The following is a 21315-nucleotide window of genomic DNA, read 5'->3' as shown; positions in this document are numbered from 1 at the left end:
AGGTTGCAAGTATGAATTGGATCATTAGTAGACATTCTTCCTATAAGCAGCATTTTCCATTTTTCTAAAAGATGTGGCAGATTGTTAATGGTTTTAAACTTCACTTCTGTTTGCCTTCTTGACGTACATGCACAAAGAAGGTGCTTCTAGGAAACAAGTAAGAATTTAAGGACTTAAAGATGCAGTCTACAATGAAGCTGGGTCGTTGCTTACTGCAAAAATCTCAGCTAAGGCTGCAGAATTCTCCAGGTTTAGTTTAACAAAATGTCTGAAATGTTTTTCGTCCAACAACTGCTACCTTTAAATGCAAGAAAACCCTGTGGATTAAAAAATAAGTTCCTGGCTAATTTTTTAGTCCAAGTGCATTAATTATAAATGTGAGACAGAATGAGCCCACTGAACTAAAAGGGAAAGAGCAATATGAAAATTTTGGTCTACAGAGGCAGCATTTATTTTTAATGCATTAATAACAACCAACTTGCACTAGTTTGTTGGGGGGTGGTGAGGTGGTGTCTAAATTCCTTCCTTTTAGGGTCTAATTTTTCAACAGCTTTTGTTTCTGTTTGAATTAAATTTGAACTGAATCAGAAACATCTAGAGTTTTATTTTCATGCATTTAGTTTTATTTCTGTCATATTTGGAGTCTTGGAGCAGGCAGCCACGGCTGTCCGATTCCTTGTACAAATGCATGTGGATCTCCAGGTGCTTGTGCACAGCTGCTCAGCAGATGCCAGGTTCTGCTGTACCAAATCACTTCTGCAACTGCAAACTTGGGCAGGCAGGCAACAGTCTGCACCTAACCTTCGAAATACAGCTCTGCAGCTCTTTCAAGACTTGTTCAAACCAGGCCATGCTACTCTTCCAGACTGCCTGAGAACTATGTCAGGAACAAGAATTAAGAAAAATCTCATTCCTGCAAGTGCCACTGACCTGAACTGAGGTCTAAGCATTTCCAAAAAGCTCTGTCTGTATTTGGGAAGCCATTCTGGAACCATGCTCAGAATATTAGATATAATAGCAGTAACCATCCACAGCAATTCTTCTTTTGTGAGTTGTGAATGAATGTGGGTGTACACCAGATTCCCACCCACCAACATTATGGAAGAAGGCTCCAGCACTAGATAGTCCCTTTGCCTCTACCCCCCAAATGCATAGCTCCTGCCAGCAGATGCCATGGTTGCAAACCAAATAAGCGGGTACAGAGCATGTTAAAGCTCATATTTAAAAGGATCTTGCTGTGGGAAATCAGCACTTTCATAGAATTGTAATGTTGGGAAATCAGCACTTTCATAGTATTGTAGTGTCACTCTATTTCTCTTGAATACCTATTATTAATGACATGTAATCATTAACTGTAAAAGTAATAGTTTTCTTAATGACAGGGGAAAGGAAGGGATTCAGTTTGGCCAGGTGACATTGCCACCTGATTGTTTTTGTTTGTCGGTTTGGGGTTTTTTTTAACCCTGGAAGATAAAGACCAAAAGATTTTGGAGAGAATCAGAAGCTGTTGTAAATATATTTTGCTTTCGAAGTTCTCCATGGGGCATTAGCTCTCTTTAAAACAAACCATATGGCAGATGCCCTGTCTTTGTCTCAGCAGATCTCCCCTCTCCCATGCTAGAACAAGTCAATCTAGAGTTCCCGCTCTGTTTTTCTACAAAAGTTCTTATTATTAGATCATTGGTTTGCAACTGAAAGTTTCTATCCACCTTGTATGAATTTTCACTCCATGACCACCCACTGGGTAGCTAAGCTGATTGCTGGAAACCTGTTGTGAACAAAAGTTCATGAATCCAGTTACTCATGAAGACTGAACACTAATGATTTTTAATTATTTTTGTTTTGGTAGGAAAAAGGACTTCTACTTGGTAAAAAAAAAAATTGAAATATGTCAAAGAACACATACAGAGGCAATGGGAATTGGCTCTGTAAAAGCTGAATATCTAAGCAGTAAAAATTGATGAATTATCAAAAAACCCATTTTCAGAGCTAGTGGGAACTTCAAAATGTGTTCTGCAGGTGTGCAGTCACTGGTGTGGATTTTAAAAGGAAGGTAGGAAGGACAAAAAAAGGACCCCTTCTCTTCATTGCTATTTGGCCACAAATTGCATTTCTGCTACTTAACAAATTTTGTATTAGTTCTGTTTAATCAAGGCTGGAGCTGGAGCTGTCACTGGAGTTCAATACCCACAAACACATTGCTTTAAGCCTGAAGAAGTATTTTGGTTTGGGGATGGGGTTTTTTTGTTTGGTTTGGTTTCTTTTTCCAGAAGTTTGTATGAGCTTTAATATGACGCTTTTTTTTTTTTTTTTTAACTTTCCTTCCTTAAAGACACATTTTTCTTTCTTCCATGCAATGAGTTTGTAGGGCCTGGAAGAGCATCCAGGAGCTGTTTGGCTTCCCCTCTGGGGAGCATGGCTGCAATCCTGGTGCTGCTCCCTCATGTCCCAGCCAGAGAATACAGCCACTATGGTGCTAGTAGTAGTATGTTTTATAGTGGTGGAAGTATTTTAAAGTGAAGAGAAAAAAGAGGATGGGGGAGGTACTTCACTCAATGTGATGCAACCCTGATTTTTTTGTCACTCTTCAAACTTTCTTCCTGTTCTGCCCAAGGACATAAGCCCAGGGACGTGCATACAAGAAAAGTGAGACATCTGAGCACAGAACACCATTTGCTTGAGTTTGTCTTCATGGCAAAGCCTTTGGCTGATTTATGAGGCAGGGACTGATACCACCAGTTGCCTTATGAACAACAAGTGTAATTTGTTGGGCTTGTATCTGAGCAGATGGCATCATCTATGCCAGCATGGGGAAATTTATTCCCTCCCTCAATATCCACATTGTGAAGGGAGCTGGAAGGTGGAAATAGTTCTCAACAGAAACAGATGCTTGAGGGTTGATACCTAGCAAATATGAGCGTGCTTTTCTACATTTAACCCCTTGCCATAAATGTGTATCGCATCTGCATGGTAACAAGTAATTAGATAACACATTGAGCTGATATTCATACATTAATTGCAGGTTGTTTCCTGGGTTTTCTCCCTTTAAAAAATAAGTATAAAAGCTTACTCTTTTCAGCTGCCTTGTCCTCAGGCAAAAGAGCCAATTAGTAAACTCTAACCTCTTAACACTGTGTCTCAATGCTGTTAATTATGAGAAATAAGAAAAGGCCCCAACACTTCCAGGGTAGAGCCTGTAGGCAAAAGGAAAGTTCTAGAATTAAAAGGCTGTTGGGCAGCCATTATTTAAAGAAGAAAACTGCATGGTTCTCAGGACTGCAGGCTGAAAGGAGCAGCAGGGCTCTGCTACCTTTCAAGTGCAATAAAACAGAAGCTAAATACTAACCTGGAACACATTAAGAACCAAGGAAAGCATCTTTGCGCTCTCTGCTCTTTCAACTGTTGATTTTACTCTTTATTTTGAATGCAGAGTCTAAAACAAGCCTACAGCAGAGTTTGTCCTTATTTTTCTTGGTTTAATGGTAAAGAGCTTATTTTGGCTGAGGGGATGTATATGCCTGGGTAAATCTCTTTTTCTAACAATGAGAATGTGAAGCTGGTGTTGCGCAAAACACAGAAAGCAAGCTACATATCAGCTTGGTGGCTGGGGGCTCATCTGTCCCTCCTCCTCAGGTGCCCAACATCATGATACATGTCGGAGCAAGAAGGGAAGGTCCTCAAGCACAGCTTTCTCATCACACTAGTGCTGATGGCCACTTGAAGGGCACAGCTGATTCCACAGCTTCCTTTCTAGCCAGAAAAAAACCCTATGTTGCCAAGGAATAACTGTTCACTTCTAGTGCTTGACATCTTGCTTTTTGGCAGCCTGGTCCATGTATAGCTGAGGCATCTGAGACAGTAATGTTGTATTCCACCTTCTTTAATGCTACTTTGCATTGCCATTGCAATGTAAAGGTGTTTGCATGCAACTTGCAGCCAGGAGCATGGAGGCTTAAGCTCCCGGACTTTGAGCCTTAGAGGCGAACAGGTGGTATTTTCAAATTCTTACAGAGGAAAATAGTGTCATCTGATTCTGTAACAATGGAACAGGGAAAAGTTATATGTGGTCTATTTATAGTATTTAAGACTCTAATATCAGTCTATGGGACTTGGGAGCGATGCACAGACCTGCCACCCAATCTTAACCTACACCATATCTATTCATGGGGAAGTGCAGTCAGGACACATGTTTATAAGAGGTTTAAAGTCCTGAGTGTAGCAGGTTCATGCACCTCTTGGTGCATAGGTAGCACAGCTGAGTATCCAAAGTGGCATTTTCACACCACAGATTCGATTTTGTCAGGCTGAAAAATAACTCAGCTTGTCTTCCCCCAGGACTTGCCAAGTTTCTGAGTTTTGTTAGACTGTGAAATAAATTCATATGAGAAGTAGTGGAATGGCTTAAAAGCAGAATCTTCAGTCTTCTGAGCTGGTGCCCTTGAGAACACACTGCAAGAAATGACTTAGTGATGGTAAGATATGTAAAAATTGGTTTAATCTTCTTAACCTCTTCATTTTCAATGAAGCCAATATCAAAAAATGAGGCTCTATGATGCTCTTAAGCCTTAAAATGGAGTTACAATAGTTTTGTTTGTCATTAGTGGCAAACTGTCTCAGACCTTATTTTACCTAGACTGGGCTGGCTTGTGGGGCAGGCTGGATTTACACAGGGAACAAGGTCATGTTTTTTGTGATTTCAGACACTTGCTGGCACTTAGGCTTTCAACAGAATTTGAGGGATCAGCTTGCCAGAATATGTTGTAAATTCAGCAGTAAGGGGAACCTTTTGACCTGTTATGAAATTTCTTGTACCAGTAAGTGGCCTACAGCTCCTGGCAGATTCCAGGAGAACAGGAATTGTCCTGTGTCACAGCCACCACCAGCCTTCCCTGTTCATGTCCCTTTGCACAGCTGAGAGCTAGCAGGCACCAGAAAAGATGTCATCAGCGAGCAAACTTCACCTCGACCATTATGAGTCAGAGACATCCACAGCAAGCCTGGTGCCAAACCAGCTGTCCCAAGTGCCCAGCAGCACAGTGTGAATAAAAATTCACTTCTCCAGCTATGCTGTGTGCAGGTGCGGCAAAGCTTTCTTATATGTCCTCTGATCTCTCAGCATCAGTTTTTGTATGTGATGAATCATTTGAGAGGTATTTTTGTTCCCTGGCATTTGCATTTTCTGTAAGTGGTTCCTTTATGTGTTCTGATCTTTTCTGCTCAGCAAGCATGTCCAATCGCGTTCACTCTACAATGAGTAAAGACACAGTTTACAAAATATCTACACAGTAGCTGCTATTAAAGGCATGTTGCAAGCCAGAGCTTCAGCCCTGTTTGAACACAAAGACAGTCATCTGAAATAGCTCAGCCTCACCATGCAACTGATTGAAGAGATTATTTGGTGAAGTAGATACAGCCTTGTACGGTAGTCTTTGTGAATGTTTGTGTAAAGCTATGGGGTGTAGGGGTTTGCCTCATATTCAAGTCCCTTTCCATTTGTGTCATACACTTAAATGAGGTTTATAGCAAAGCTAAACTTGGTTGTGCATACATTGCCTCCCATACTTAGGCTAGAAAGCTTTCTCAAGCCAAACATTAATATCACTGGCAAATTGGCATCCTGAGCAAAAGCGCCTCTTTGGTGTGCATCTGCAGCACTCGTGCGTAGATGTGCGCTTTCCAAGGAGCTGATGACTTGAGGAGATTTCAAAGTACTTACAGTTACCTGAACTGCCTTTTGCAGGGGAATTGGAGGGAAGCGGGAAACCAAATAGCATTTCATTTCCAACAATGGAAACATGGATTCAATCAATTAATAAAAACACAGCAATATTTATGTTGGCACTGGCTTCTCTGGAAACAGTTTGGCAGTGAATATGTTTTGTTTGTCTGTTGTACGAATCGTATGAAGCTCCTGAATTTTTCAGGTTTGCTTTGATGTCCGTACAGATGATTTATTCTGAATATTCTTTCCTGTCTTTCTCCTCTTTTCTCCTCTGTCCTTGGATATTTTATTTCCAGTCCTTGATGGATCCTGCAGGAAAGACTACAGAAACAAAAATGATCGGAGAAGTGTCAGGGTTGCTAAAATATAGTTAAGAGAAGCCGGATATTTTGAGTGTCTATGGGAATATTATTTGCCTTTTGTTCTTTGCAAGGAAGGCAATCTTTTTTGTGTGACACCCCTATATAAACCTAGCATAGGAGAATCATCCTCTCCGTTTCTTTGCTCTTTTTCCAACTAATTTAATCTCTGTTCTTCAGCTAGCCAAGTGAGATTTCTTCCTAAACAGTATTGATGTCTGAAAACTTATTGGTTTCATTACTTTTTATAATGGAATTACACACTGCCTTTCATGCATTTAAAGTCAAGCTGTAAATTAGGTGGAAATAAAGTTTGACATCTGCATAGGTCTCTTGATTCTGCTAAAGCTTTTGGATCTTTAAAATGCACTTCTTTATTCATTGATCCTAAGACTTCACTGTAATTTGGGGAAAAAATATTATCATAAATCTCTGGTACAGGCTTGTACTTTTGGAAAATGACTCATTATTTCCAAGAAGTAATTCCATACTCTGGCTATAGGGTTCATCTTCATCTCTCTAAATGGCTTTTATATCTGAACTAGGTATTGCAGGAGTGACCATTAGTTTGAAGACAGAGTGTAGGTTAGCCAGCCGTCTTATTCTTTCAGGCACTCAAAGCTTTTTCAAATAAGTTCCCTTTGGCCTTCAATTTTCCTTCTTGACAGCCTTGACCATAAATATTCCTGCCTATGATTCCTAGAGGTTTCAGGAAGCTTTGAACCAAACCTCCCATTTCTGAAAAGTGATTATCTGTGAGCATTGGCTTTCACCGGGCACTGGTTAGCAATCCTTGATTTCTGCCTCTGCTGTGGTAAGAAACACTCTCCCTTTGTCCTGTGAAAAGGTATCATCTCTTTGCTGGAAGGGATCCCCCAAAATAGATCAATGTATTCATGTAGGAAACTTTTATAATCCATGATACTTACAGAGCCTATTTACCTTGCTGACCCAGCAACTTAATGGCATTAGCTCATAACACAACAGGTCTTTCCCTACTGCAGTATGTAAAATTATTATATACAGGAGTCATGCGTCTGTTGGTCCTTCCTAATGTACAAGAGGAGTTCATTTATCAGTATTTCATGTGCAATTGATTTTAGAACGCACAACAGAAACAGGGAATTATATTATGATCTTCAGCAGGTTTAATCCATAGACACAACACACTTTCTTCTTTTTTTTCTTTTTTTTTTCTTTTTTTTTTTTTTTCCCAGGTTCACATCCAGATGTGAACCTTCCTCATGTCTTGATCAGAGGGAATATTTTTGAGGCAAGAGTTTTCACATGTAACCAGCGAACGGCTCTTTTTCCTCCCTTGTAAGATATTTAGCAGGTTTTAGCTGTGATTAAAATGCTTCATTTGAAATGGGTTGTTATGAATGAGAAGAGACACATTCATGCATGTTTAAAGTAAGCGATTAAACAAAAGGAAGTGGCATATCCCAGTGCATTTATTCGTTGACCTGTGTGAAAAAAGATTATTTAAGGTTACATGCCAGTAAAAATGGTGGGGTTTTTTTTTCTCAGACCGTGCACACAATGGTGGTATGTGCAACATTCTTCTTTACATCAGTCCTTTACAGCATATTGACGGCCCATCTGATGCAAACAAGGACCCTTCAAACTACTGACATGATCATGGATCTGAGGGCAGGATTGTGTAAAGTAGATGATTGAGTCTGATCTAATGCCAGTGAAGCACAGCAGTAACTACAGAAAAATCAATGAAATCTCACTAGGGTTTTGGCAGCAGAGTGTAATTGCCAACAAAATTTTGTCACAGTAACATTGAAAGTAGTTATATCATGCTCTGTACTGGTAAAACATCTGGGAGAGCTGACCTCATCTACAATTATAGCAGATAGATAGCTTTCTGTAACTTCCCATACAAATAATGAAACAGAATATTATTTACTCAAAGCTAAACAAAATGGAAAAAAAACCCCAAAAAAATTCCATAATAAATGAGGAGCCAAGATCAGGAATGCCAGAATGTTTCAAACCATAATGTCCAAGGAAAAATAAAGCTCTTAATTTTCTGCAAAAAGAGTACAAACTGTAGTATGTAACTAATTACAATTTATTAATATTAATATTATTTGCATAGTTATTTTCTAATAATGAGGGATTTGGATTGTTCTAATTCATCTTTGTAAGAAAAAGAATTTTAATTCCTTATGGCTTTGTACAAATTTCAACCTTTGCCAGCAGTAAAGGTATTATATTTGTTATAAAATAACTCTACTTCTTTAGAAAATAACATTGATGTGCCAATTATGGTATATTCAGAACTCAGTCAGTTGGTCAGTTTCCTTTTACTCTGTTTAAGACTCTGTGCTATTTTATTTCTAAACACTTTTGGGAGGTTTAATCTGTTGCAAAAAGTTTAGGTGACACACTTAAATAGAAAATCCTTCCTGCTGCACTGGAAAAGCTGAAAAAAAAAGAATACAAAAAGAACCTTTCCTGCTGTTGAGAACAACAGAGCCTTGACAAATACAGCAAACAGGATTTCTCAATTCGGCAAGGGATTGAAAGATTACGCTAGAGTCACGTACCCAATGAGGGATTCCTTTTACACCCATAAAGTGACAAAAAATAAGTGCTTTATAGACCCCTGCATTTGAAATGAAAGAGGTCTCTCTAGAGCAACCCCATAGCTATAGGCTTTTCCACTTTAATCTGATAATTATCCATTGATTTTTCTCAGCTTTTGTGATAAGTTGCAGAGCTCTGAGAGGAATTCAAGCAACATAGTTTGCACAAAAACTGCAGGGGGTGGTCTTTAATAATAGAAATAAGGGGGAGTTTTCTTCCAGCATTTTACACTGTGGTGTGTTTCCTTACTTATAAAGAAGCTATTGTGCAATTCCTCAGGTTTTTTTTTATTTGAAACATCTTCAGTGATATTGTGTTCTCCAGCAAGAGATAAAGATCTGACTGTGGCTCGTTATTGACTTGTACTTCCCCAGCTGAACAAGGCAATGGGTAGCTTGGGCACGCATGCTATGAAAGGCTGAAAGTATTTAGATGTGAAATCTTTGCGTTATTCACCCATGCTCCCTTCCTTATAAAGTAAAGCAGTTTCACATAGAGTCTTGCCCTGCTTTTTTCATCCAGAAATTGATATCTAATAGAGGGGTCACTGTGGCAAATCTTAGTGAGAGAGAGAAAGTATTAAGTGAAATCATCTAGATGGTATTAGGGGTATGTGACTCACTAGTGGGATTGAAAGAGATTTTGCAAATGAGAGAAAAACCCTGAATAGAAAATTGTCCTCTGGTAACTGTGCCATTGCAAGATTATTTAAATGTAATGTAAGAATGTTAATTAATAATATAAATAAGCATTGATTAATATTTGAAAACCTCTACTTGACATGCAATTAACACAAATTACACAAGCAATTATATGGGGAGTCAAATTATTTAGCAATTTTAAAGCTATTTACCCTCATGCTAGACTTCTCTCTGAATAATTAAGCCAAATTATTGTAGACTGTTTCATTTATATTAACTTAATATTTACTTGGTAGTATAGTAACAATTACAGTCAAGGTATTTCCAGCCCTAAGAGAATCAAGGCTAATGCTAAAATGGTACTTCTCATAGCTCTAGACTTCAGGAGACTCTGTGCAGCCTGCCTGCAGCTGTGATAAAGTCACATCAGCACTGAGTTCTGGAATGAGACTTCATTTAACCCATGAATTATTGGCTCTTTGCTTTTACTATGACACATATATTTTTACTGCTTTTTCTGTCCTGTTATTCTTTCTTGCTCAGGCTTTAATCCTTGCTCAGGCCTTCAATCCCAGTTTGCATATCACCTAACTGTGTTTGCTGAGAGCAGAGTGCTGAAGTCAATAGGATGCTCATATATATAGGGCTTTACCTCCAGCTGAAGTGCCATAAATCAAAGTCACAGCATGTGGAATTGAAGCATGAGCAGATGCCTTTGCCAGCCCTAGAATGCAGCATCTATAAATTCACAGCCTTTCATTCTGCCTATATACAGCCTGCATGTGACAGGACATCAGTCCTTATCAGAACCAGAATCTTCTGGGGTTGGAGACACTAACCAGCTCTGTGCAAGATAAGTGCCTCAGACCATGGTTCAGAGAGCCCTGAGCTGGATCTGACTCTGACTCAATATTGCGCATTGAACAGGCACTTCGATATTGCAGATTCCAAGCTAATAACCCTTGGCAAGCTTTATCTCCCCAGAGCACTGTGCTTGGGTGAGAGCTGCATTGCATCTGAGTACCTGCCAGAGACATACTCTGATGTCCCTGGGAGTTAGGGGACCTTGTGGCTTCAGTTCAGGACAATCTTTGTGCGTGCTTACCCCATCTTTGCTCAAGCAGGCAGTTGAGCAGATGCTTAAGTACTTTCTAGATAAAAAGTTTTCTTTAGGGGCCCTTAGGAATATTTGATCTTTAATACTAAAGGTAACAAAAGGAAAAACAGATAAAACAGAGCTGGTTGATTATAGGCTTTTTTTTTTTTTTTCCTTCTTTGCACTCTGAAACTCTTTTATTATTCAGTGATTCGCACTGAACTTCTAACACATGTAAAGCTTCAGGCAAACATAATTAAAGGAATTATCTCAGATCACAAAAGGTTCAGGTTCTCACTGAAGTTTTGAGTCAATTTAGCTGTATGCTTTTTTCAAAACATTTTTAACACGAATCACTGAAGGAACATCAATCCCTGTCTTAAAAGAATAGGTAAGAAAAACTTCTAGATGTGGGGAAAATACGCTTGGGATCTTGCTTCAGAGTGAGAGGGTTTCAAGCTGCTTTGTGGATCTCATGCTCTGTTCTGTAGATTTGGGCAGGCTTTGGTTATTCTTAAAAGTTTCACAGAAGATGACCAGGAAAAGTATATATGGATTCTACATAGCACTCTATGCCTGAGATGTTTCTGAAGAGGACCATGCCTCGGTGGGAAAATGTCTGAAGTTTTACAGTCTCCAAAGTGACTGAGCTCCACCAGGATTAGATCATCTTTTCCACCCTCGACTTCCCATGACTCCAGAATTCTGTGTGTATTTGTTTTCAGTGAAAACAACTCCTGCCACATTTGTCTGGAGCGCTTTCTTCCAGAGGTGCCATAGCACAGGTTCCTCTGAGCTTTTAAATCACCCATAAAATTTATCAGTTTCCTCATAAGAAATGCAGAACTGTTTTGCTGTAGAAGAAAACTTTGTCATATTTTTATTATGACAAACACGTAAAGTCTATTTCAGTTTCTCTGAGGGTAGCTCTATAAAATTCGCATGTCTAGACACTGTACCTCTGTTATATTTATCAATTAAAAAAATTCAATATAAATTTGCCATCAGGTCACTTCCTTATTCACCTCCTTCCTCTATATAATGTACCAGTCATTACACAGGATGGTTGTGGGAGTATTTTACTAAACAAATCTTGCTCCTGATTCCACTGCCTTAATCCTCCTCTCCTTGAATTACACAGTGAAATCAATGCAACAGAGCCTGCATGAAGAACTGCACACTGGTCATCCAGCATCAGCTTCACCATTTTTAAGTAATGCTTAGCTCACATAAAATATTTCTGATCTGCAAGCTTCCATGTTTCACTGCTGCAGTTTTGCAGGTGGGAAGGCTGCCTCACAGAGGGGAGAGTCAAAATGAGGCAGGGAGCAGCACTAGAGACAAAATCCAGCCTTTGCTTTTCCAACCACATGGCTCAGCTTGCAAAGGACAATCTGCTGTAAAACTGGTGGGCCTGTATCCCACCCACCACAGAGAGCATACAAAACAGACTAAGGAAAGTTCATGAGGATTAGAAATTATTTGATTTTAGATTTATTAAAAATCTGTAATGTGAACCAATCTCTGACCATTTTTTCTTTAGTTCAAAAAACTTTTGAGTGAGCCCAGATCCAGTTTAAGGCATCCAAAAGCCTCATTTCCAGGGAGGCTACATTCATCTTTTGTCCATTTGGTGAGTCATTGAGTGTTATTTGTCTAACTTCTTGTTTTGCAGTTTAAATATTTTTGGTTTTTTGTAGTCCAGCTGCTGTATTTGCAGCATCACCAGACAAAAATGGCTAAGTAAGTACTTGAACTTCAAGGCTAAGTGAAAGAAGTCTCAGCTATAATCCCACCCCCCAGCAGTGGAAAAAACCCATGAACTACTTGCAGCCAAAGCTTCTTTGCATACACTTTGCATACCTTAGCATTAGCAGTGTCAAAGCTGGCTTCTCGCTGCTCTGGTGGCCAGTGAGCAGAACTTATCCCCGCATCAGTTCAACCTGTGCAGCTCACAGAAGTGGGGAGCCTTAAATGGATAATAAAGGGCACCTTCAAAGAAAAGTCAGGCCAAGGGTGTAATTCTGCAGTAAAGTGCAGGCTGGTACCATTTGTAACCCCCTCCCCATCACCATTTCTGTTCTTGCACTATTTAAAAGCAAAACACTGTAAAATATTGAAAACATCCTTGTGTGTCTTGTTGACTGCATTTGTTCAGATACAAGCTGAAGCTAAGTAAAGACTTGGACGAACAGCACTAAAATGCAGCTATATTTAGGTCTCAGCATGTTAATGTTTCTATTTGTTGCACAGCCCAAAGGAATTCTTCAGATAGCTTTTATGGCATTTCTGTTGCCAAGGAAACGTCTCATCGTGTGTGTGCACATGTACTGAAAGCCTGCACAACCTCCATCTCCCCTTGCAGATGCAGAAATTCGTGTTGTCTTAAACAAGGCAAAGACACAACAAAGAAATATCCTTCCACGAATACAAGTAAATACAAAGGGAGGAACTGTACTTATTTATGGCATTTCTCCTGTGACTCACATCTGTCCCTCTACGCTTCTACAGGTGCTTTGGGTTGACTGCTCACAGAAATGGGACAGTGTCTAGACCACAGATCACCTGAGTAAGAACTTTAAACCTATTGCGCTCACTGTCTTGTGGCAGCAAAATCAGTGCCCCTCATTCAATTATCATTTGTTTGATAGGTTCATTCATGGGGAGAAAGATAAAAAAACCCCATAAACTGGTCAGGAATGAGATGAGTGAGTTATTTTTTTCCCCTCCCTACAGGGTTTGCTATATTAGAAAGTCACAATTCTGCAAAGTGACAGTCATGGGAAGTGACAACTATTTGGAAGATTGAAACATCTGTCTTACTTGGTCTGTGCCCCCTCGCGCCAGGAGAGAACTGACATGACATGATCGGAACAGAAGTTTGGACTAAATCTTTCACAGTCTGTTAGCACTGCCTCCAACAGTCACAGAGATGGCTGTTGGAAGATTTTCTTTAGTAGAAAACCATACAGTCAGCTTTGGGAGCAGGGAGGGGACAGGCAAAGGAGGGAGAAGAAGAAGGAAAAATAATATTTGCATTCTTAAAAGCTTTTCCTCACAGTGGATTCTGAGCAAATGTGGGTCAGCTATAGGATCCCTTTCCCACAGGGCTAATAGGAAAAGGTTTTTCTGGTGCTGCCTTTCCCTGTGCTGGTTTAGAATCTATGTAGTTTTTACTAAAGACATCAAGCTGCTTTGAAACTGCATGCGGCAGGCAAGAGGCTTATGGTTAGCTAGATTTGGCCAAATTGGTGACTGCCTCCAACAGTTCGGCTAGTTCACTATTTCTTTCTGTATTTAGGCTTTGCACCTTCAGTTTTTCATTCTTTCTTCACTATAGGTCTCAGTCTTTTGGGCAACTGCAGATCACGCACACCCAGAATCCCATGGAAATTTGTGAATCATGGAGATTTTTGCTGACCTTTAAAATGTTACTTTTTAGGTTTGTCATGTTTCTTGTTCGTTTGTGCTGTTCATAGCAAGTCTTGTGAGTTCTCACTAATTTCCTGAGAGCTTTCTTTTAGGGATATGGTGTCACTGTGTTTATCTCCCTGAAGGAATGGTTGTTGAACAGCAGCTGAAGTTTTGGTCTCCTGATAACTTATTAGAGATCAATAGATCTGTTTCCCAAACAAAAGCTAGTGATGGTATACAAAAGGAGCACCTGCGACGACACATTTTCTATGAACTGATACAATTTGTGCTTCCTAAGTTTGGCTCAAGGTTTCAGCTTGAAATGCTTCTTTTCACATCCAATAGCCAATTCTGTCTCCCCATACATATTGAAAGAATATAAGCACAAGTGAAATCTAGAAAATAGAGGAATGGGACAGATGCCTTTTTCCAGACAAGTAAATTCCACCCTCCACATTTACGTGCCAGTTTTGCTATCCACTTTTAGATATTGACTGCCTCCCCTGAAATTAAACTCTCATGGCTGTAGCAAAGTTGATAATGAAGGAAGATAGAAATGGGTTCGTAATGCCACAGCGCTGCATGTCTTGGAAATTATCTTCCTTTTCTGCAGTACATCTATCTCCACTAGCAAGTTTGGGACTGTCAGTTTAGATCAGTGCTTTACTTTGCAGTGGGATCAGACACAAACAGACATGGCTTTAAATCACCTTTGATTTCCCTGAAACCTGGTCTGCTTCAAGGGACAGTTTGGCTCATGGTATAATTTCTGGAGGGCTTAGGTACATCTCGGGCTACTCTACATCATATTGTCTCATGGTGATACTTACCTCATGACATGTCTGTAATAACAAACACTACAACATCACACAGGAAAAGTAAGGGAAGAGAATCAATCACTGTGCCTCAAGGATCTTCAGGACACCATTATCTGTCTGACAGTAGTTCTTTGCACCAGAAAATAAAAGCTACCACGTGGTCCTGAGAAGTCAAGTGATGCACAGCCAGTTCAGTTTCCACTGGAATCTTACTTTGATGTCTCTGAATGCAAGCTTGTACTGGAGGGAGGCATTTAGGTGGCCAACCCCTTTGTGCCTGAAGCCAAGATGGCAAGATTCTCTCTTATAGCAACCTGTGGCAAGGCAAACTTGAAATGTCTGCTTTTTCGCTGGTGTGGATATTACAAGTCTCATCATGTTGTACCTCAACCACCTAAAGTCATTGTCATGGGTGTAGGAAAGCACAGCAAAACACATTACCTGCCTGATTTTGCTTACATTTGTTACATCTGTGTTTAAAGGCTGATACATTTTTACAATATAGGTACAAAGAGCAATCCAAAATTATTTAGGTAATTGGAAATTTGCAAAAGAATTAATTTAAATTTTCATCAATTGCAATAAACGCCTGTTTCATTTGCTGACAAATCCTTTGTGCTTCATCCTTTTAGGGGAGAATAGTTGAACAGGTGTCTGCTGCTGAATGCAATGATAATCATACTTTCAAAAAGGATAAGCATTCAGTCATTTATATGTTGTTTTTTCCTTCAGTTACCTTAGAGTGAAAAAATGAGTACTTCTTAATAGTGCCAAAATGCAGAAAATTTGTTTCTTTGTTTTACTTTTGCTACCATGGCTTTACAAAAATGTCCTCCACAGCTGAAGAAAAACTAAGAAAATAAATAAATAGTCTTGAAGTGTAATGTTACTTAATAATGTTACTTACACCTTCCAAACTCAATTCACATTGCAGGAGGGGGAAAAAAAAAGTGAAGGGTGCTATATGACATAATAGAGCATATAATGAGGACTAATGTATATAATGCCACGCATTACAGACTCTTTGTAACTCACAGCTAAAGCTGTGTAGAATTGCGCTGGGTTTATATAATAATCAGTCTTTTTGCAAAGTGGGACCGCAAACTGCTTGGGACCTCTGATAATGTTGCGCAGTTGCGACAAGGTTACCCATGAGGGTCTGAGGACCAGACTTTCTCATGTGGAATGAATTAGGAAAAGGTTTAGGAATCCAGGAGCAGCTGGATCTGGGATTTATCAGTGTACAGTGCTCAGCTTGCAAACAGGAAAAAAAAACATCAAAGAGTTCAGCCCTGAAGAGAAGAAAGAAATTTGCATACATATAAAAAATCTCAAGGAATTCAAGTTTTGTTTTACCTGCGTTCTGAATATCTTTTTCATGCCCCGCTTATAAACTAGGCAGCAGTAACTGAACCTCAACAGAAGGTCCTTATGCTAGGATAAAGTCTATCAGACCGAAGTACATAAAAATACTTTCTACCCAAGCTTATATTGAAAATGAAGTTTTCCAAAATGTCCTGTAAGAATCATAATTCCTAAGGAATGTGAGCCCTATATTAGAAAGCATTATCTGAGCAAAGAGCAATCTGAAAGCAATTCGTGTGGAGAAACTAGGATATAAATGGGGAGCTAAGCTAGGGAGTTATGCAATATCTGCTTAATATTACAATGATAAAGTTTAATTTTCCACTCCATAATCTCTTCTTTTACTGCCTGAATTTATTTCAAACTTTTCTACTGCTTCTGAAAACTCCACATAGACTTGTTCAAGACAATACACCTCTTCAACCTCTGTTAAATCCCTATTTTTTACCATCTTTGAATTCCTCTATGCATTGTTGAATGGCATCTGGGTTTTTTTCTTGGATCCTGCAATGTCTTGTTTAGTGGCTATCATGCAGATACAAGTTCATCAGGCACTGCCAAGGGGGGCAGATACAAAAAATACAAGTGCATCTAAGAAAGATTATTTTCAAATGCATTTCTGTAGCAATAACACTGTGCAACCGTTATCCAAGAGAAGTTTGCTGTTACAACCCAGGCCACTAGTACGGTAATTGGTAAAGACAATGCGAGCTCTGTGCTATTAACTTCAGCAATGGCAGCATATTTTCTTCCCACTATGAAAGGCCCAAACATTGACCTAGAACATCTTGTGGAAAATTATGAAAGCACCAGAAGATAGTGTAAGTGGGATATAGGACTGAAGAAGCATTTCTCTAATGAGATTTTCTTAGTTTATTTTTTACAGTGGGGGAGGCAGGGTAAATTTTAAGCATAACTAAGATTGATATATAAAGGACACTTGAGAAAAATTCAGAAGGAGGAAACAAAAACTGAATTGATAAAGGTGTTCCATTTGAAACCAAACCATGTTGTGGACAGGATATTTCATCTAAGTGACTAGACAGAATACTATGTTGATAGGTTTAGAGCTAGCAAGTCTTTTTTGGAGAATGACAGTAATTCAGAAGTGTGGTTTTCGCATGTGGATTTGTGTGTAGTTTTCTAGGTAAGCCAAGCTAGATACTTCTTTTTAATATAACCATTCTGTTATGAAGACACCAATTATTACAAAGAAATAGGAGGCAGCTCTTAAACTGCTTTCCAACCCCTTTCTTCCAGCCACGACCATGTAGAAAGGTGAAACTTCACAGTACTACTGCGAAGAACATTGTAGGTTGTCTTTACTAACAGCATAATAGGGGAACATCACAGAAGTAAGTGGCAATAATTATACATTTCCTTTTTTGTCTTTCAAAGGTCATGGTTAAAGTCATAGAAAGAAAGTTTTCTTGGTATCACAAGGAGAGAGAGCAGAATCACTTCTGAGTCTCAAAACCCCAGCCATTCTCTTTCTGTCTCTCTCCATACACAACTATATGTGTCTTTATGTATCTATTATAAATTACATATACAATTTAGTGAAGAATACAAAAATAATCTAATTTCCAAGAAGAGCTGGCTGTGATGTGGGACAGTGAAATTCTGGAGAACTATACTCAGCAATCATGCCTAGTGTGTGTAGGGATTTTCCTTTACCTATTCCGTTTCATGCAGAAAAACATAAAGACAAAATCATTTAGTCCCACGACTATACAAAGTGCAGGTTAGAGATTCCAGATTAAAGCTGCTTTTACTTCCGTGCGAAGTGGATTATAGAAGCAGTGGCAAAATGAATACTGTAACATAGACATAAAGTAATACTTTACACCTGTGGGACATGGCTAAAAAGAAAATCACTATGAGATAGACCACAACTGATGCTGGTTTATGTGAAAAACTTGGACCACAACTGCAGCAGCTGAGATCTGCTTTGTGAGTTGTCTGTGATGGAGGGACAGGGAGACTGATCCAGTTCTGACATTTCAGGGGTCCTCATTGCTGCTTTGAATGTCCACTACAGTTATCTCCCGCTCTCCAGTTACCTTTTAAGGAATTAGGAGTTTCAATGATTGATCTCTAACTTTCAAACAGATAGTATGAGCATCCCTGAAGCATGTTTCATTGTGTTACAAACAGAAGACAGCTTGATCTAGAAAAGATCCTTACATCATGTAAGAATGTTTCCTTGAACGTTATTTATATAAGAACCTTACATAAGTAAAAACTAATATTAACTAAAAAAATAAAAAAAGATAAGGAAATGGAATATTTCAGTTGCTATCATATTCCATATGGTGATAGAAATACATACATAAATACATAAATACCCAAGTTGACAATATACTTCACAATTCCTTGTATGCTATCAATATGACATGTAGCAATTTAAAATTTAGCACAGTTTTTAGAATTAAAATCCTGTTAAATACACTTTTTTAAAAAATGTGAAGATATGATATCAGTTTTCAGAATTTTCTGACGCGAGATATCAAAATGACACCTCAACATGTAGTTTCTATTGTGAGTTCCTGTTAAAACCTATGATTAAAAAAAAAATCCTATAAAGAAAGGTTTTGGGGGGTTATTTCGAATGTAAATTTTGAGAAGGTTTGGGTTTTTTTTCCCAAGCTTCTGAAGTAATATTACTGTTACAATTTTTAATACCAGTAAGATGTCTGAATTCTGTTATTCCTCAGGCTGAAATCCTGTTTGTATAGAAGTCACAAGTGTGTAGACTTAATGATAGCAACAATATATTAAAGGTGAGAGAGATCCACATTGCAGCAGTCTGGAGAGGTCCAAGATTTTTGTTCGTATTCAGGATTTTTGTTCGTATTCAGAATTTTTGTTCAGGCTTTCATAAGATATTTGTAGAACTTTCTTCTGTACATTGCCTATCACCAAAAGGTACAAATTTCTAACAAGTCAAAGAATATGATGTGTTTGAATTTAGGATTTTGGCCATATTTTTTTTATAGATTAAAAAAATCTCAAAAATGCCTTTGTTCTTTGTACTAGCAACTGGGCTACTAGTCAAACATGGAGATCTATACGGAAGGATAACCTTTGTTCCCTGGAGGCATGCAGTATGGGTTTGGCAGATGTTATACTGACACTGGGAGAATTTTAAGAGTAGAAACTTAGCTTATCTTCTAGACACATTCTTCTAAGATAATTATAATTATAAAAAGAATGATAGGGTTCCATAAAACATCATTAGTATTGTTTGTATAATATCGTACCCTTTTTGTGTGTGTGTGTCACAAATATAAATCTAGAAGAAACACATTTATTAGCATTTTGACATGAATTGGCTCAAGGTCAGAGAGGTTTGACAGCAAATGAGATTTAAACTGCTAGCAGGAGCAGCTCAAAGAAGCTAAAATAAAACAGTTCTCAAGGTCACCACTAACAAACTCTAGGCGATCCTTGTGAAATTAAGCAAAGGAGAGCAAGAAAATTAAGCTCTCCCTCAGAGGAATATTTGAAGCCTTTGGCTAGCTCCAGAGGAGATTTTCTGTCTTTTGAGTGCACTGATACTGAGCCTGCTGTTTCATCAAACTGTATTTGCCACTACTGATGTCAAGTTTTCCTCCCATTCATTCTGCCAGAGGTCACCAAGTTCATGTATTTGCGGTGGGCTTTGAAGTAGATGAAAGTCTGCAATGGTCTTCACATGGTGTTCAGTGGACATCCTAGTTGATGTAGACTCTAGTAACTAAAGCTTTGATCATAATTATACTTTGTAAGTGGACCTGATGGCTTCAAAACTTGTCTTCACTCCTTAGTCTCTTGATTAAGTTTTCCACTGAGACGTTATGCAATTAGGACAATGTAGAGTTCTACTGTAAAGATAATTCTTACTTTCCGTTGTAAAGAGTGTTTCAGGGTTTTCCCACCTGCAGTGCTTGTCATATCTGAAATGTAACAATGATCTTCCAGCTTATTTTTTTTTTTTTTGAGATGTTACCTAAAGCAAGAGTCTGTAGTTGAGTAGTCACCAAATCTTATTTCAAGATCTCTTTCCTACTCTTCCACTGGGCGTTATTGTCCTCTTCCCTTATAGGTGAAAGTGGAATGCAAGAAAAATGTCTGTTGTGCCCCACTTTCCAGCTCTGTTTTGACAGAAGCTGAGGTCCCAGCACAACCACCTTCATGCAGAACGTTCCTCTGCATGGCCTTATAGTAGCATGCTGACAGGACACACTGGATGCTCACAGAGTGGCAGTTAATTCTGGTAGAAAACAGCATTTTTGTCAGGCTTGTCCACATAAGTCTTTTCAGTTTCTGCTGTGTTAAACCCCTCAAGAGAATAGATATTGTTGTTATCTGTCACAAAAACCAGCTCTGATGACTATATTCTGACAATATCGTCAACTAAGAGGTGACAGAAGGTCAAGAAGGTCAAGAAGACCTCAAAGTAAGGAAAAAATTCTCTTCAGCATATTTTTCTCATTCATCCCTATGAAATCAGGACTTTACCTAGAAATATGCAGAGCAAATTGCAGTTTTTGAAGCTCTGAGACTTTGAATGAAAATTTTTTATTTTCTTAGAAGATTGGGAGTGTTGTGTGATTCATGTACATGCTAGGACAGAAGAGAATGGGGATTAGTCTTGGGTGGCTGTAATTTTACGGTCCTGTATGGCTTAAAACTCTGCATTCTGATGAAAAATGGATTTTTTTTAATATTCTTGTGCATTTCAGGGTCAGGCAGTGCCTGCAAGAAGATGAAGTGGGTGGGCAAATTCCTGCACTTCTGTGAATGCAGTGACTGTGTTTATCTTTTAAGAGAGGCTGTTTGCTGCCTCTGCTGACACATACGTGCTGTAGTGCCCCTTTCTGGTTAATCCTATCCTGTCTTGTCCTGTCCCGTCCTGTCCTCTGTGTTGTGCTTTGTGTATGACCAGCAGGCTCTACCCAAATAGCTGCAGCATTTCAGAAGAAAACTCAATGAACTTATCCTAGAAGAGTGAAAGAAGCAGGCAGCAGTAAGTGTTTACTGCTCGTCACTACAGATAATGCAATGCAGCTTGAATTTATCTGAGATAACTTGGAAATGTATTTTATATGCTGCATCCTTTAACTCAGCATTTGCTCTTGACAGCAAGAATAATGGGTGAGATGTGCTTGTTTGGATTTACAGCATGTAAAGGAAACCATCAGTAGACCTGTGCATCTCATAAATCATATTTGCTCAGCAATTATATTTACCTATTGGCCCAATATTATAATTCTGTCAGTTGCTGCTTATTTCTCATATGCAAGACAAATTCTTG

This window comes from Strigops habroptila, chromosome 12 (genome assembly GCF_004027225.2).
Source record: "Strigops habroptila isolate Jane chromosome 12, bStrHab1.2.pri, whole genome shotgun sequence".
Classification (NCBI taxonomy): Eukaryota; Metazoa; Chordata; class Aves; order Psittaciformes; family Psittacidae; genus Strigops; species Strigops habroptila.
Note: the sequence above shows the minus strand (reverse complement) of the source record.